Genomic DNA, 19991 nt, shown 5'->3' with positions numbered 1-19991 from the left:
CTCCCAGTCCCTGTTACTGAAAAACATCCCCACAGCATGATGCTGCCATCAACATGCTTCACTGTAGGGATGGTGCCAGGTTTCCTCCAGACGTGACACTTGGCATTCAGGCCAAAGAGTTCAATCTTGGTTTAATCAGACCAGAGAATCTGATTTCTCATGGTCTGAGAGTCTTTAGGTGCCTATTGGCAAACTCCAAGCGGGCTGTCATGTGCCTTTTACTGAGGGGTGGCTTCCGTCTGGCCACTCTACCATAAAGCCCTGATTGGTGGAGTGCTGTAAAGATGGTTGTCCTTCTGGAAGGTTCTCCCATCTCCACAGAGGAACTCTAGAGCTCTGTCTGTGTGACCATCCGGTTCATGGTCACCTCCCTGACCAAGGCCCTTATCCCCCGATTGCTCAGTTTGGCTGGGCGGCCAGCTCTAGGAAGAGTCTTGGTAGTTCCAAACATCTTCCATTTGAGAATGATGGAGGCCACTGTGTTCTTGGAGACCTTCAATGCTTCAGACATTTTTTGGTACCCTTCCCCAGATCTGTGCCATGACACAATCCTGGCTTGGAGCTCTACGGACAATTCCTTCGACCTCATGGCTTGGTTTTTGCTCTGACATGCACTGTCAACTGTGGGACCTTATATAGACAGGTGTGTGCATTTCCAAATCATGTCCAATTAATTGAATTTACCAATCAAGTTGTAGAAACATCTCAAGGATGATTTAAGGAAACAGGATGCACCTGAGCTCAATTTGGAGTTTCATAGCAAAGGGTATGAATACTTATGTAAATAAGGTATTTCTGTATTTTTTTTTAAATACATTTGCAAAAATTTCGAAAAACCTGTTTTCGCTTCGTCATTATGGGGTATTGTGGGTAGATTGCTCAGGATATTAAAAAAAAATCAATTTTAGAATAAGGCTGTAACGTAACAAAATGTGGAAAAAGTCAAGGGGTCTGAATGCTTTCCGAAGGCACTGTACTTAATGGAAAAGAGATGTTGTATGTTTCTGGACAATGCCTTGTTGAAAACATGACCGAGTGACGCAGATTACTGTTCGATTTGAGAAGGGTGCTCCTCCCTCACCGCTTTTGCCGTTTACGTCAAGGGCCATAGACTGGTGACCCGCAGCTCAGCATAATCCAATCTGCCCATTGAGTCCATAGTGGACCATGCAAGGAGTCTCTAAGGCTGGTTTATCTTCTGACATCATTGGACTGTGTCCTCCTACACCCCCCACCTACACAATTACACCAGGGCCTGCTTAGACAGCAATCGTCAACCTCAATCCCTCAACCCCCCTTTCAAAAAACTCCCAAAACGGTAAAAACGGTCACTTTATGTCCTCAGCAACACAAAGTGGCGGATCTGGACTGGTAAGAATCGTCCCTCATTACTGCGACACAACATGTTAGGCACAGATCTGACAAAGAGCACATTGAGACCCTCCCCGGGCTCACAAAGAGAGTCTTTCACCACGCAGACGACGTCCTTTCATGATCCCCTATCTGCCCCAACACAAAGGACCTTGTTCTCGTCCCCTATGGAATGCATGGGGCTCAATTTCCTCTCTAACTGGCTGTATCTATCTGAGGATCTGTGAATCTAAAGGAAACCCGTCTTTAGCAGACCATAGAGCTGCAGTAGAGCCATGGTGTGGGAATGAATAGCCCAGACTGAATAATTGCTGAGTGGTAGGCCTACACCAAAGACTTGACTTGAGACAGTGACATTCAAATCTATATTCCACCTGCTTTTAAAGATCAAAACAACCTGAACTGGCTTTCACTACTTGGCAACCTTTCCTTAATCTGCACTAACATAGGACTGGACAGGTGAAAGCGTATCTGGTAGTCAACCAGCATCCTCCATATTGCTTCCTTCCAACCTGTATTCTCGCACCAGTACAGGTGCAGCAGAGGATAAGGAGAGGAAGCCACGTCAGACTATTGGGATGGACCCTTGCTGAGATGTGACATCACAGAGGCATTGCGTGAATCGCCTGGACAGTGGACTGGAAACCCCACAAGCTACACAATAGGATACATCACCTCCGGACAGACACAAAGGACAAAGACGTTCCACCTCCAAAAAAGGACAAAAACATGATATGTGCCTGTGGAATCCATTTGGGTTTGCTGTTTGGCCTAAAATAGTTTATGATTATTTCAGCTGAAGACAATGATATTGTGTTACAGTACATCCTGCCCCCACCCACCACCATCACAACAACCGGCACTTTCCGACATCACCTTTTCCAGGCGCTACACTAATTACCTTAACATCCTTCATAGCATAGCGAGAGCCTGAGGCTTCTCAAGGAGAGGCCAGGGGTTTCATTTGGTGGAGAATGGGGGATTGAGGTCCTCATAGGGGGGGGGGGGGGGGGGGCTTGGAGGCTTATAACATGGTCCTGTCCATGAAGTCAATGGTTAATCGAGTTATTCACATCAAATGAAGACGTGTTTTTTCATTTCATAGACTTGCAATGGGTCAACCAAAGGAGGTCAAAGGTCAGTTGAATGAATTAGTTCACAAACCACAAAGGTATTTAATTTCCTCTCCATTTGTTCTCTCTATCCTCACTTCCTCACTCCTGGTCCTAGAGGAAGTACCGAGTGCAGAGGCTTTTGTCATAGCCCAGGACTTTTACTTCAGCTAGCTAAGCATGGTCTTGAGGACTAGTTGATTGGGTTGGGACTAAGGCCCGCATACACTGCAGCTGTCCAGAACCAGCTTTTCCAGCTGTCCAGAACCAGCATTCCCAGCTGTCCAGAACCAGCGTTCCCAGACACGAAGCAAGACGTCCTCCTAGAATGGTGTCCCTGAACAGTTGATCACACCAGACCAGACCACCCACATACCCAACACACCAGACCAGACCACCCACATACCCAACACACCAGACCAGACCACCCACGTACCCAACACACCAGCTGAGGCTTTGGCTCAGGGACAAGCATTTGGATTATCAACATTTATCTGACACCTACAGTATTTAAAGCCATTGGGCCAGAGGACCAAGTCCCAGTCTCGTCAGTGACCTAATGAACAATGGAACCAAACTCAACACTATTGCAGTGTGCGGGACAGTCAGGGTGACAGAGGAAAGCTACAGAAAGACTGCCTCACACGAAGATCCAAGATGGAGGACGGAATGGTAATCTGTATGACTCTATGTCTGTGGAGTGTATAACAGAAAACTCCAGACCTCCTGTGTTAATGTACAGTAACTCTCATGTAAAAATTGACATGATGAATTGAGACGGGATCTGATCCGTCTTCTCCCCTAATCTGAATGAATTGGATAGTCTGGGACTGCTATAGTGAATGGCTGAGCTATAGTTTCAGTGCCTATCCTGTTTGTTTCTAGCAAACTCAACATGACAAGCACCAAACGGACTCCAATAAGAGAGACTGTATAATCTGTTTCTGTTTGAAACTTAACTTTTGTAGTTGTCTCTGTGACTGTCCAATGTTAATTATCTTTCATGTTTCATGCTCAGAACTGGCTAGACTCTGTGGTCCATGAGACCCTTCATGGTCACAACCATCTACTCTCCGTGGGCTGTCTGATCAGAACACATGCATGAAAATTGGAACCATGTGAACGGCAGGTCTGTGGCACTTAAATCCAGAACTCTATGGGACTATGTTTTGACCAGGGCGATATCTAAAAGTCTAAAGAGCATGACCGTGACAAAACAGCAAAAGAAAAGAAAATGGAAAACGTTCCCATATTTATGAATCCAGAATATTCCAGACAACATTGACCACAACAATAAACAAACAGTCAGACATGCTGTCTTACATGGGAATGAGACAAAAAAGAGAGTCTGGGATAAATTAGACAAACATCACACACACGCACGCTCGTACGCACACACTGTCAAACTGTGATGTATTTATTTTCTTGGACATGCCTACGACTTCTTGGATAAAAACACGTCTGTCTAGTTGCGGGAAGTGGTGCACATCGTAACTCACCCAGATAAGCGTTACGAGCAACGTTAGTGGCTTTGTTTCCTGTACAGTCTATCTTTCCCTGAAACAGGTACGAAGAATCTCTTCCCATTGAAACACACTTCAAAGACTGTGTAACACATGATGATTTACTTTGTCTGTGCCTAAGCTATCTCTTACCATACTAAGACTGGAGAGATGTGATGTAAGCTGAAGTCTACTTTAACAGAAAAAACTGGACAAAAAGTTCATTGATTTGCCCCAGTTTTTGCAGTATTACTTTACTGCCTTGTTGCAAACAGGATGTATGTTTTAGAATATTTTTTTGATGACAGGTTTCCTTCTTTTCATGCTGTTAATTAGGTTAGTATTGTGGAGTAACTACAATGTTGTTGATCCATTCTCAGTTTTCTCCTATCGCTGCCATTAAACTCTGTAACTGTTTTAAAGTCACCATTGGCCTCATGGTGAAATCCCTGAGCGGTTTCCTTCCTCTCCGGCAACTGAGTTAGGAAGGACGCCTGTATCCAAAGTGTAATTAATAACTTCACCATGCTCAAAGGGATATCCAATAAGTGCCCTTCTTTGCGAGGTATTGGAAAATCTCCCTGATATTTGTGGTTGAATCTGTGTTTGAAATTCAATGCTCAACTGAGGGACCTTCAGATAATTGTATGTGTGGGGTACAGAGATTAAGTAGTCATTCAAAAATCATGTTAAACATTATTATTGCACACAGAGTGAGTCCATGCAAGTTATTATGTGACTTCTTAAGCAACATTTTACTCCTCAACTTATTTAGGCTTGCCGTTTGTAATGGGGTTCAATATTTATTGACTCAAGAGCAGTGGTGTAAAGTACTTAAGTAAAAGTACTACTTAAGTAGTTTTTGGGGGTATCTGTACTTTACTTTACTATTTATATTTTTGACTACTTTTACTTTTTACTCCATACATTTTCCTTGACACCCAAAAGTACTCGTTAAAACTGCTCTTTTCCCCGTGATTGCAAGAATTGTTGTGCAATGACTTTAATGTATGTTTACCTCCATATGGCATTCATAACTTGAATGTACGTTTCCCTCCATATGGCATTCATAACTTGAATGTATGTTTCCCTCCATATGGCATTCATAACTTGAATGTATGTTTCCCTCTATATGGCATTCATAACTTGAATGTATGTTTCCCTCTATATGGCATTCATAACTTCAATGTATGTTTCCCTCCATATGGCACTCATAACTTGAATGCGCCTCGAGAGGAATATTTATCTCGCATAGAACATACAACAACCAGCCGACTAGGTAAATGGATAAACTATTCTACTGTGGGAATGTCAGATTTTTCTATTCATTACTTGTTTTGTTTGCAGTTCCAACCTCGATAGTGGAGTCTACTCATGGATTCCAAGGAAAGCCAGGCTTCCCCCAAAAATGTATCAAGAAGAAATACATATCCACTGAACAAAAATATAAACGCAACATGCAACAATTTCAGAAATGTTACTGAATTATAGTCATATAAGGAAATCAGTCAATTGAAAATACATTCATTATGCCCTAATCTATGGATTTCACAACTGGGAACACTGATATGCATCTGCTGGTCACAGATAACTTAAAAAAAGATAGAGGCTTAGATCAGAAAACCAGTCAGTATCTGGTGTGACCACCATTTGCTTCATGCAGCGTGACACATTTCCTTTGCATAGAGTTGATCAGGCTGTTGATTGTGGCCTGTGGAATGTTGTCCCACTCCTCTTCAATGGATGTGCGAAGTTGCTGGATATTTGCGGGAACTCGAACACGCTGTCGTACACGTCGATCCAGAGCATCCCAAACATGCTCAATGGATGACATGTCTGGTGAGTATGCAGGTCATCGAAGAACTGGGACATTTTCAGCTTTCAGTAATTGTGTAGAGATCCTTGCGACATGGGGCCGTGCATTATCATGCTGAAACATGAGGCGATGGCAGCGGATGAATGGCACGACAATGGGCCTCAAGATCTCGTCACTTTATCTCTGCGCATTCAAATTTCCATCTATAAAATGCAACTGTGTTTGTTGGCCGTAGCTTATGCCTGCTCATACCATAACCACACCATCACCATGGGGCACTCTGTTCACAACGTTGATATCAGCAAACCGCTTGCCCACACAACGCAATACACACTGTCTGCCATCTGCCCGGTACAGTTGAAACCGGGATTCATCTCCAGCGGCCCGGTGGCCAGCATTTGCCCACTGAAGTAGATTACGACCCCGAACTGCAATCAGGTCTAGACCCTGGTAAGGACAACGAGCACACAGATCATCTTCCCTGAGACGGTTTCTGACCGTTTGTGCAGAAATTCTTTGCAAACCAACAGTTTCTTCAGCTGTCCGGATGGCTGATCTCAGATGATCCAACAGGTGAAGAAGCCGGACGTGGAGGTCCTGGGCTGGAGTGGTTACACGTGGTCTGCGATTGTGAGGCCGGTTGGACGTACTTCCAAATTCTCTAAAACGACGTTGGAGGCGGCTTTTGGTAGATATATTAACATTCAATTCTCTGGCAACAGCTCTGGTGGACACTCTTGTAGTCAGTATGCCAATTGCACGCTAACTCAAAACTTGAGACATCTGTGGCATTGTGTTGTGTAACAAAACTGCACATTTTAGAGTGTCCTTTTATTGTCCCCAACAAAAGGTGCACTTGAGTAATGATCATGCTGTTTAATCAGCTTCTTGATATGCCACACCTGTCAGCTGGATGGATTATCTTGGCGAAGGAGAAATGCCCACTAACAGAGATGTAGATAAATTTGTTTGTTTTTTGATAAATACACTTTTTGCGTGTATGGAAAATTTCTGGGATCTTTTATTTCAGCTCATGAAAAATGGGACCAACACTTTAAATGTTGCGTTTATATTTTTGTTCAGTATAAAATAATGTATCTTTCCTCTCGCTGTGTTTCATAATTTTCCTTCAATTTGCAAAAGGCTAAATGTATCTCATCAGAGAAAGCATCCGAGCAAGCAAAACAGCGCCCTTCTTTTCCAGTGTGTGTAGCCCATCTATCTGATGCTGTCTGGTCAAAAAGAGTATTATATTGTTGCCACCCTTAGCATTGAATGCAAATGAAGCCAGTGAGCTTCTGGCCTCCCTTGATAAAAAATATATAACATAATAGCCAATCAGTGGTCCTGGCGCACCATAAAAAAGTGTCAAGGGACGCCAGTGTAGATTTGGCCTCACACCAATCACATCACAACAAAATAAAAAAGTATTTTACAAAAAAATTTACATTTGAATAATTGCCTCTCGTGTCGTTGTCCTCCAGGGGCTAGCTAGCTAAAATGTTCCCTTTCCTAAATTAGCCATGGATGGAGATAGGGATTTGGACTTGGCTTTACTTAATTCTCTGTACTGGCCAATGACTATAACGGCGATTATGATATAACCATAAATTCATACATTGTGCCCCTGGCCTGAGAGGATGGAAGTTCAATATGTAGATAGATGTAGTAGGCTAATGTTAACTAGCTAGCCTGGTGCATCATAGCCCATGAAAGGAAGTTAAGCTAGAGAGTAAGTCCACGACAACAAAAACTAAAAGCGTGTACTGTATGACAGAGTGATAGACCGTTTCATCAACATGAAAGATGCCATTGGCGTTTCTCTACAAGTAGTAAACATGTTTTTTCTACTTGCATGCACAAACAAACAAACACACACACACACACACACACACACAAAAATGGACAGCCACGTCATACTGTATTTAGCTTACGTTGATTGGACTAAATAGTTTTGGTATCTTTTAGTTGTCTCTGTATTAAACTAAGCATAGGTGATTTGATGATGTTGAAATGTTGAAGTTGAAGTGGTGCTGGAATAGTGGAGGCAGCTCCTGTTTTCTTTTCGACTTGCGGTAACTCTCCATGGTTCTAAATAAATGGTTGTTTAGTAGTCAGAAAATGTCGGAAACATTAACTTGCATGACCATGCTGTTGGTCATGTAACTGTTTGTTACAGTACATGCAAAATTCTTGGTGGACTTCTCCAGACAGGTTTGGTGGAGAAACACAGGTGTGGTTGAAATGATTATGCCACTGTGCCTTCTGGTTGTCTCAGCCTTAGGCCTTATATCAGGGTGGCAAGGCATATGAACTAATAGGTTATAGTGCAAACAATGCAATTATCACAACACATAGGTTGTAATATGTATTTTTTGCCTGGCTTGGCTTCCTCAGTGATTTTACCCACCGCTACTGCTACTGAACCCCCAGTGAGGAACAGTGTTCCACTGTACAGCCCATGCTGTCCCAAAGCATCATGGGAGGTTTACAGCACCTCAGAGAAAACTCTGTCCCCTGATGATGAGGTCCTCGTTGGATCAATGAGGACATACGTACATACGTACGTCTCCGGCCCATACCCTAACCCTGCCGACGCACAGCTGTGCACATATGCAGGGCACATCATTTCCTGTGACATTTTGTAATCCGTATCAGGTCATTAATCTGTCCCACACTTATAGACTTCAGATAGAGACATATGGAGAGGAAACATAAAGATAGCTTTTTCATTTAGGGAATGACAGCTGGACTTTGGGGAAAGGACAATGACGGCATTTCTAATTAACTAATTGAATCTGCTGTTTCCACCTGTACTTTACTTTTTTCTAAATAGGGGTATGTTATGTGTGGTGCTCTGGGCCTTTTTAGAATGGCTCAAGGTGAAAGCTGTCCTTAACCACAGATCAAGGAAAATACCTCACATCCTAGCTATACCACGAGGGAGACCCTGTATCAGTGGTTAACTTCTACCATAAGTCTCACAAAGTGGTAGTTACATATATTGACAGATCATGACCGCCATGCCAAAACAGTCATCAAGCTCAATCAACCTGAAGTGAAGGATATGACCAATATTTCTTCAAAGATGGCTTCTCATGAAACGGTGAAGTGGAGCACAAATACTGTTCTCTTTGTGACTCCCCATAGCTCCAGGAGATCAGATGAACACAGATCAGAGAGGACGGGAGGTCAGGACCACTGTTTGATCTGTGATCATCTGATCACCACTGACACTGTGTTCAAAGGAAACACTAGAGCAAATAACAGTAAAATACTGCTTCACTAATAACGATTGGTATTCCAATATCAGTACAATATAGAGGAAATACATCAGAGGTCAGACGCAGGTAAAATATAGGTTCTCTAAGTACACCAATCTCAGTCTAAGTGCCTTTGGTGTTGACGGTAAGTGAATCTCCTGACTTTAAACCACAGGAAACATGACCATGAGCGGTTCAGCTTTGGTCGCCCGTGCACCTCATGGTCAGACCGTTTGGCGACTGTAGTTGATCATGCTTTGTGGAGTATTGAACTTTGACTTTTAATCCCTGACCCTGGCCCAGAAGAATGTCTGATTTTACTCCACTCTACTGTTGAGCTATGGCAGGGGGCCGCAAGGGGCTGAAAAGGTTGTTGTCATGGTTACATGCTCCCAAAGCGATGGAGAAAGTTTTAATGGACCATCAACCTTCAGATCAACTCTACAAGAGTCATAATACACTTTCTACTGAACTGAAACCAGCACTATTAATCTATATGCAATATAATTAATTGGCATTTAATTAACTTGGAGGTTGTGTTGTTCTCCCAAAGCAGCTTGCTCTCAGACCCAGTCTCCCCTTTTAGTTTACATTTTTACTGTGTGTGTGTGTGTGTGTGTGTGTGTGTGTGTGTGTGTGTGTGTGTGTGTGTGTGTGTGTGTGTGTGTGTGTGTGTGTGTGTGTGTGTGTGTGTGTGTGTGTGTGTGTGTAGGCGGTGAAGATGGGAAGGAATGTTTGATTCAGAGAGAAGAGGAGTATGGGGGAGGAAGAGACTCCACCTGTCCACTCAATACATGCTTTATGAGATGGAATGTGACTGACCCTGTGTGTGTGTGTGTGTGTGTGTGTGTGTGTGTGTGTGTGTGTGTGTGTGTGTGTGTGTGTGTGTGCGTGTGCGTGTAAATATGGCCAGGGTATACCACGGCAGCTGCGGTACCTCACACTAATAGATGTAGAAAAGCATGACTTTAAAAGGGGCCCCAGGACCAGCGGAAGCAAAATATAGCCCATAACATCAAAGATCCACCACCATATTTTACAGTAGGTATGGGGTTCTTTTCTGCTTATTCATCCTTATTTCGACGCCAAACCCACTACTGGTGTGCGGAGCCGAAGAGCTCTATTTTCATGTCATCCAACAAATGTAAATGCTTTAAGTTTGCTAAACAGCCTTGGAACTTGGATTGGAACCGATACTATGGTCAGATGACATGAAAATAGAGCTGGGTATGTGATCTGGCTATGTGAGCAATAATGCAGGAATCAATGGGAGTGACGTTTCTTTCACTTAACTGATGTTCAGCGATTTCTGTTTCTGGCTGAAGGTGACAAATTAAATCTCTTAAATGGAAACAGGGATGTGACCCACATGTTGATGTCCTAGTTCAGTACTGCTAACCAGCCATGACCAATTCATTGGTAAAATTAGTACACTCCAACAGAGAGTGTTGGGCTTGTGTCAGTCAGTCAATGACTGTGAACCAAACATTCAGGTCAATAAGATGAGGTTAGTTCCATGGGTCAGAGTCTCCTTAAGCAAGAGAAAGTTAGATCACCCTCTTGAATGTCAAAGATTGGAATTAAAAACCACACAGACTCAAGCACTACCTCACAAATGGCCAGTAGGGCCTGACCAAAAGGCCAATGTTACTATGAGAAATGCCAGTAATCTTTTAGAGGGACAGAAACTGTAGAGGAAGAAACAAGGTGGAATATTGTGTTTGTCTCCAGATGTTATCTCTTACATCCCCATTGCTTCTCTTGGATGTGGCACGGGAATACACATACGCAAATACACACACAAGTATGTCTTACATTTAATGACCCATATGTTGCAGATAGGTGCATGTTATGACTGAGTCTAGCTCCCTCTCCCATTTCACTCTCTCCCTCTATCTTTCTCTCTGTCTCTGTCACTGTTTCCCTGTCTCTGTCAGTCTGTCTCTCTCTCACCTCTTTGCTAACTACCTCTCTCAAATAGTACAGTGTATAAAGTCAGAAAATCTGCTGTCTCAGCCACTGCCTGCCACCAAGGGAGGACCCCAAGGCTCGATCCTAGGCCCCACGCTCTTCTCAATTTACATCAACAACATAGCTCAGGCAGTAGGAAGCTCTCTCATCCATTTATATGCAGATACAGTCTTATACTCATCTGGCCCCTCCCCAGATGTTGTGTTAAATGCTCTTCAACAAAGCTTTCTTTGTGTCCAACAAGTTTTCTCTACTCTTAACCTTGTTCTGAACACCTCCAAAACAAAGGTCATGTGATTTGGTTAGAAGAATGCCCCTCTCCCACAGGTGTTATTACTACGTCTGAGGGTTTAGAGCTTGAGGTAGTCACCTAATACAAGTACTTGGGAGTATGGCTAGACAGTGCACTGTCCTTCTCTCAGCACATATCCAAGCTGCAGGCTAAAGTTAAATCTAGACTTGGTTTCCTCTATCGTAATCACTCCTCTTTCACCCCAGCTGCCAAACCAACCCTGATTCAAATGACCATCCTACCCATGCTAGATCACGGAGACATAATTTATAGATTGGCAGGTAAGGGTGCTCTCAAGTGGCTAGATAATCTTTACCATTATGCCACCAATGCTCCTTATAGGACACATCACTGCACTCTATACTCCTCTGTAAACTGGTCATCTCTGTATACCTGTCGCAAGACCCACTGGTTGATGCTTATTTATAAAACCCTCTTAGGCCTCACTCCCCCCTATCTGAGATATCTACTGCAGCCCTCATCCTCCACATGCCACAGCCGTTCTGCCAGTCACATTCTGTTAAAGGTCTTCAAAGCACACGCATCCCTGGGTCGCTCCTCCTTTCAGTTCGCTGCAGCTAGCGACTGGAACGAGTTGCAACAAACACTCATACTGGACAGTTCTATCTCAAGCTCTTCATTCAAAGACTCAATCATGGACACTCTTACTGACAGTTGTGGCTGCTTTGTGTGATGTATTGTTGTCTCTACCTTCTTGCCCTTTGTGCTGTTGTCTGTGCCCAATAATGTTTGTACCATGTTTTGTGCTGCTACTATGTTGTGTTGCTACCATGTTGTTATTATGTTGTGTTGCTACCATGCTGTGTTGTCATGTGTTGCTGCCTTGCTATGTTGTCTTAGGTCTCTCTTTATGTAGTGTTGTGTTGTCTCTCTTGTTGTGATGTGTGTTTTGTCTTATATTTATATTGTATTTATTTTACATTTTTAATCCCAGGCCCCAGTCCCTGCAGGAGGCCTTTTGCCTTTTGGCAGGTCGTCATTGTAGATAAGAATTTGTTCTTAACTGACATGCCTAGTTAAATAAAGGTTAAATAAAAAAACAAACATAAAAAACGTATTTCTCTCTCCGAGTGTGTGTCCCATCCCAAGATCATTTTTAGATCATTTCCTTAATATATCCTCATGGTTTGTAAGTTTTCATCTGAGGACAAAGCAAATTATGGTTCCTGAGTTCACAGACAGGCCTACACAATTTGAGTAACACACACATAGTACAGTAGATGTTGGCTGTAAAGCAGACTTACTGGACAAGTCCTGCTGCTCAATGCTTACGTCTGTCTCCATGACTCCCATAAGGGTCATTGGAACCATTGACACCAAGACATTGTATCGCAACTTCAAACACATATTCGGTACGCTATCCATTAGTCTCTTTCGCCCTTTCCTCAATCTTCCTTTATCTCTGCGTGTATTCTATCCTTTGTTTTAATACATTTTCTCTTTCTCAGTCTTTTGATTGAGGAAAGTGTGAACCAACTGGCAAGTGTCTTCACTTACATTTTCAACCTGTCCCTGACCCAGTCTGTAATACCTACATGTTTCAAGCAGACCACCATAGTCCCTGTGCCCAAGAAAGCAAAGGTAACCTGCCTAAATGACTACTGCCCCCGTAGCACTCAGGTCGGTAGCCATGAAGTGGTTTGAAAGGCTGGTTATGGCTCAAATCAACACCATCAACTCAGAAACCCTAAACCCACTCCAATTTGCATACCGCCCCAACAGATCCACAGATGACGCAATCTCAATTGCACACCACATTGCCCTTTCCTACCTGGACAAAGGGGACACCTATGTGAGAATGCTATTCATTGACTACAGCTCAGCATTCAACACCACAAAGCTCATCCCAAAGCTATGGACCCTGGGACTAAACTCCTCCCTCTGCAACTGGATCCTGGACTTCCTGACCGCCCCCAGGTAGTAAGGGTAGGCAACAACACATCTGTCACGCTGATTCTCAACACGGGGGCCCCTCAGGGGTGCGTGCTTAGTTCCTCCTGTACTCCCACGACTACGTGGCCAAGCACGACTCAAACACCATAATTTAGTTTGCTGACGACACAACGGTGGTAGGCCTGATCATCGACAACGATGAGACAGCCTATAGGGAGGAGGTCAGAGACCTGGTAGTGTGGTGCCAGGAGAACAACCCCTCCCTCAACGTGAGCAAGACAAAGAAGCCGATCGTGGACTACAGGAAAAGGAAGGCCAAACACGCCCAGCGTTGTAGTGGAGCGGGTTGAGAGCTTCAAGTTCCTTGGTGGCCACGTCACCAACAAACCATCATGGTCCAAACACACCAGACAGTCGTGAAAAGGGCATGACAACACCTATTCCCCCTCAGAAGACTGAAAAAACTTGGCATGGGTCTTCAAATCCTCAAAAAGTTATTTAACTGCACCATCGAGAGCATCTTGACCGGTTGCATCACCGCCTGGAATGGCAAGCGCTCGGCATCCGACCGCAAGGCGCTACAGAGGGTAATGCGTACAGCCCAGTACATCACTGGGGCCAAGCTTCCTGCCACCTAGGACCTCTTATACTAGGCGGTGTCAGAGGAAGGCCCCCCAAAAATTCTAAGACTCCAGTCACCCAAGTCATAGACTGTTCTCTCTGCTGCAGCACGGCAAGCGGTATTGGAGCACCAAGTCTTGGTCCTAAAGGCTCCTTAACAGCTTCTACCCCCAAACCATAAGACTGCTGAACAATTCATCAAATGGCCACCCGGACTATTTGCATTGACACCCCTTTGCTGCTACTCGCTGTTTATTATCTATGCATAGTCACTTTACCCCTACCTACATGTGCACATTACCTCAATTACCTCAACTAACTTGAAACCCCCACATTGACTCAGTACCGACCGGTACCCCCTGTATATAGTCTCATTATTATTATTTTATTGTGTTAACTTTTTTTTACTTTAGTTTATTTAGTAAAGAGAAAGTACACTCTTACAAAATATGTGTTTGATTTTTAACAAATCCGTGTGTCTAGTTAGGGTTGAAGTCAAAACCCTTGTATTAAAGCTCTGAAAAGTGAAGTAACAATTGATAGCCTGGAGTGAGCGTTAGCCAGCCAGCAGGAGGAATACGAAACAAGGTAAATTGACTCTATCCGAATGAGGTGACCATTTAAGGCTAACGCTGAGCAGACACGGCAACATTTTAGCCCTGATTTATAGAAATATAATTTGTCTCAGACAAGTTTTCAAGAAGTGAGGCTAGTTAGGCAAAAAAGATATGTTGGCAGATTTTTACCATACATCATTATCATATTCCCAGCATGCTCTACTGCAGATAGATTTTTTTTATGATTGTTTTTAATATCTGTGTTTTTGCATGTACATTGATTGACTGATTAATCTTCTGCTACACAAATATAAATAACATACATTTTTCTAAACTAATCCAATCAGTTAGTTAGATTTTTGTGCACCTGTTACTGAAATGGTTGTTCCAGTTTAAATGACTTAGGTAGTGATCCGCACAACACACCTAACCATGGCAGTCATTCTGAATGCATGTTGCAGAAAAAGACAATAACAAAAACCAAACTGTTGGATAGCCTAGCACTGATTAGATTCCAATAGGAATTATGCATCACATTGTAAACCAGCATAATGTGACTTGCAGGTAGGGTTGCAACATTCTGTTAACATTCCCAAGTTTTCCAACAATCCCAGTTGGAAACTTCTCGACGTGGGAGGGAACAGGCAGAAAATCTGGACTCCTTCAATCAGGGTTTCTGGGAACTTTACAACCCCACTTGAAGGCCTGATGTGGCCTGTAAACCATGAGGTTCAGGCTACTCTATAAACTGGGCCTCACAATATGGCCATATAAGATATGTAATTGCCATAATAAGTAATTTAATTGATAGCATTTGCCTTGGAACTGACTTGGTGACTGTCACTTACAAATACAGTCATGGGTGGTAACTCTCCAATTCACTTGAAAAGGCAAGGAACACTGGGAAATGATGTGTTATTTTTGGCCACCCATGAGTGGAAGTGTTTTACCAGTTTAACTGTCTATGGTAGAGGTACATTTTGTACTTTAACAAGAATCATATCTAACAACAGTCTGTTCTCCTCCATCTCAAATATAAAATTGTATGTGTAGGTTTTCCCTGGACTGCGTACATAACTAGCACTAACAAAAAGTATATTTTCCATGTGTAGAATTTGTTTTGTGTAAGATTTTGTATATGAAGTGATAAATTAATTGAAAAAATTTCAACTTTTTTATACATGTTTTCCCCAGTCGATTACAGAATATTTAAGTGTAATACAACCCAATATGTTATAAAACAACAATACATGTTTTAATACATCTGTGCGTCTAGTTGGGAGGACACGTTACTTTGAACATAATCCCCGCGTTGAACTGCCAAAACGGTGATTGTGTTAAAAATAACACAACGTGTCCTCACTAACTAAGAGTGCAGATGCATGATGACTTCAGATCTGCAATGTGATTGGTCAATAATCTGACACATCTAGGGTGTGTTGTATGGTTTTCAGCTTTTAACATATTAGTTGAAGGAATTGACACAAAATGTGTTGGAACATTTACAGAAATCATGTTGTGCCAACACGGTGATTGGGTTAAAAGTAACAATGTGTTGTCCCTAACTAGACACACAGATGTGTTAAAAAAGTCCATATTTTCTAAGAGTATAGGGTAGGAGAATAGGGTGTAATAATGGAACCGGAGGGGATGGCCACCATTTTACGGTCTCCTGACCAATTTTGTGTGTTCTTTTGCGCTGATAATAACTTTTTTGTACATAATGTTTCGACCATCATTTCATTTGACCGTAACGAGCTACTGGACATCAAAACAATGATTACTAACCTCGATTTGGATGAAGACTTCTATTTCAATGAATCGGAGGTGAAGGACTTAATGCTCAACCCAGACCAGGTCCAAATCCCCATCACTCGGAGGAGGCGGAAGCGGCAATAGAGAGGTTGGCGTGCGGGATATCTAACAAGACTTTGACGGCAAGTGGATCATTTGCCATTACCCTACATTCTATTGGCGAACGTGCAATCATTGGAAAATGAACTGGATGAGCTCTGACTATGCCATCAACGTGATCTGAAGAACTGTGATATCCTATGTTTCACAGAGTCATGGCTGAACAAAGACATGGAAAATATAAATCTAGCTGTTTTACTATTCATCGGCAGGACAGAACAGCTGTGTTGTGTAAGCTGAGGGGAGTGTGTGTGTGTCTCTTTGTCAACAACAGTTGGTGCTCAATCTCTAATATTAAGGACGACTCAAGGTTCTGCTCGCCTGAGTTAGAATACCTCATGATAAAATGTAGACCACACTATTTACCAAGAGAATTTTCATCTATATTTTTTGTATCTATATATTATTGTATTATTATATATATATTGTATATTTACCACTACAAACCGAGGCTGGGACTAAGACCGCAATCAACGAGATGTATAAGGCCATAAGCAACCAAGAAAATGCTCACCCAGATGTGGTGCTCCTAGTGGAAGGAGATTTTAATGCAGGGAAAATGAAATTTGTTTTACCTCATTTCTAGTAACATGTCTGCTGTGGAACTAGAGGCAAAACAACTCTATATCATCTCGACACACAGAGACGCATTACAAAGCTCTCCCTCGACCTCCATTTGGCAAATCTGACCATAACTCCATCCTCTTAATTCCTGCTTACACACAAAAACTCAAACGGGAAGTACCAGTAATGCACTCAATACGGAAGTGGTCCGACGAAGCGGACACTAAGCTACAGTACTGTTTCGCTAGAACAGATTGGAATATGTTCCGGGATTCATCTGATGGCATTGAGGAGTATACCACCTCAGTCACCGGCTTCATTAATAAAGTGCATCAAGTTCCTCAGTGTCCACATCACTTAGGATCTATCAAGGTCCAAATACACCAACACATACCCCTCAGGAGACTGAACAGATTTGGCATGGGCTCTCAAAAAGTTCTACAGCTGCACCCTTGTGAGCATATTGACTGGCTGCATCACTGCTTGGTATGGCAACTGCTCGGCATCCGACTGTAAGGCACTACAGAGGGTAGTGTGTACGGCTCAGTACATCACTGGGGCCGAGCTCCCTGCCATCCAGGACCTCTATACCAGGTGGTGTTAGAGGATAAGCCATAAAAATTGTCAAAGACTCCAGCCACCCAAGTCAGAGTCTGTTCTCTCTGCTACCGCATGGTAATCGGTACCGGGGTGCGGTACCTCAAAGCCATAAGAATAATGAACAGTTTATTAAACGGCTACCTGGACTTTCTGCTACCTACATGTACATAGTACTTCAATCAATCACCTAACAAAACCTACATGTACTCATTTCCTCAATCAATCACCCCAACTACCTCGTACCCCAGTACACTGACTCGGTACTGATACTACTTATATCTATCCTGTATATAGCCTCATTATCGTAATTTTATTGTGTTACTATTTTCTTTTGATCTATTTGTTAATTTTCATACTTTTTAACTGCATTGTTGGGAAAGGGCTCGTAAGTAAGCATTTCACAGTAAAGTCTATACTTGTTGTATTCGGCGCATGTGACAAATAAAATTACATTTTGATTTGAGTTCAATTGAGTGGTCTTATAACATTTTAGTAATGTCACTGTACACCAGTCAACAGTAGCTACTGTAAATGTAATTTCAAAAAACAAAGGCTTAAAATAACATCTGATACAAATCTGATGCTAGAGTCTATTCTCAATTGTGTTGAACACACACGCACGCACGCACACACACACACACACAGACACAGACACACACACACACACTAACAATGCAATACATCAAACATATTGATGTTTTTCTTGGCTAACGTTTTGTTATTGAATCATATCTTGAAGCAACAATGCATCTCCCATAAAAGCCCTCCATTACATAGATAAGGGGGCCACTCTCCACTAAGGGCCACTTCATGTTGACCATTTTGTCTCCTTCAGTCGCATTGTTGCCCATCTGTCTTCACTATCGGCCCTGTTCAGCACATTCAACTTCCTGCCCCATCACCATCCACTTCCTGTGGGACTCAGGAGTGTTAGATAGCCTAAGCCCAGAACACCTCAGAGACACTACACATTCACATATGCACATTACTGCACACATAAACACACACATAGTGTTGTGAAAGAAGATTGATGATTCATCAACAGATGGACCAATGAATAAATGATGTACAAATAGGGAGAGGGTGAGGAAGCCTGGAAATTAGTTACGGGTGAAGAGAGGGAGAGAGAGGGAATGTGAGTGACAGAACATTCCATGAGCTCCAGTATGGGAACAGCTGTGGGACTGGACTGTGGGACTGGATTGTGATTTAATAGGTCCCCACGGACCATTCCTGGAAACCATTCAGAGCAGAAAAGTCTGAGAACGAGGATAGATGAAGCGAACGGAGAGATAGGGAGGGAGGGAGGGAATGGTGAGAGAAAATCATAGGAGAAGTGCAAGATAGTAGAACATTTTAATGTGAATAACTGATAGAGAGTAGAAAGAGTGTGTGAATGAGAGAAAAGGATAAAAACGAGAGAAGAGAGAGAGCAAGAGTCTCTCACTGTGCTGTGACTGGCTGTGCTCCAGAATAAACACAGGTCTGGTTTCTGCCCTGGGCCCTTCACAGCTCCACCCCTCCACACTAAACCAGCTCTGGGTCACAAAGAGCCTCAACTCCACCTCCCAGGGGGCCGTGCTTCTAATCAGCACTTCCTGCTTTGACTGAGGTAAATGGACGTGGGATTAGGCTCTCTGGTGTGCCTTCCTAGAGCTAAGTTGCTAACAGGCAGTGGTGTAAAGTACTTAAGTAAAAATACTTTAAAGTACTACTTAAGAAGTTTTTTTGGGTATCTGTACTTTACTTTACTATTACATTTTTTTACAACTTTTACTTTTACTTGACTACATTTACATTCCTAAAGAAAATAATGTACTTTTTACTCCATACATTTTCCCTGACACCCAAAATTACTCATTACATTTTGACAGGAAAATGGTCCAATTCACACACTTATCAACAAAACATCTCTGGTCACCCCTACTGCAGACTCACTAAACACAAATGCTTTGTTTCTAAATTAATGTCTGAGTGTTGGAGTGTGCCCCTGGCTATCCGTAAATAAAAAATAAATACAACAAATTGTGCTGTCTGCTTTGCATAATGTAAGGAATTTGAAATTATTAATAATTTTACTTTTACTTTTGATACTTAAGTATATTTTAGCAAATCCGTTTACTTTTGATACTTAAGTATATTTAAAACCAAATACTATTAGACTTTTACTCAAGTAGTACTTTACTGGGCGACTTTCACTTTTACTTGATTCATTTTCTATTAAGCTATCTTCATTTATTCTCAAGTATGGCAATTGAGTACTTTTTCCACCACTGCTAATAAGCTAACCTGTCTCCCTCTGTCACCTCAGCTGGCTAGCTTCTCTTTTTATTTTTCTTTATTTTTTACATTTTTTTGTCATTATAGCAGACGCTCTTATCCAGAGTAGTGAATGCATACATTTCATTTCATGCATTTTTTACAAATTATTTTTTATTTTATTTATTTTTTAGTACTGGCCCCCTGTGGGAATCGAACCCACAACCCTGGCGTT

The 19991-nt window shown here is 42.5% G+C and overlaps 1 protein-coding gene across 1 annotated transcript in view; it reads right to left on the bottom strand.

The window, feature by feature from the left end:
• The window catches only part of col4a2 (collagen, type IV, alpha 2), a 114553-nt gene that overhangs the window by 58331 nt on the left and 36231 nt on the right, over window positions 1-19991 (bottom strand). The window lies entirely within an intron of this gene.

Source organism: Salmo trutta, chromosome 20 (genome assembly GCF_901001165.1).
Source record: "Salmo trutta chromosome 20, fSalTru1.1, whole genome shotgun sequence".
Taxonomy (NCBI): Eukaryota; Metazoa; Chordata; class Actinopteri; order Salmoniformes; family Salmonidae; genus Salmo; species Salmo trutta.
Note: the sequence above shows the minus strand (reverse complement) of the source record. Positions and strands in the feature narration are given on the sequence as shown.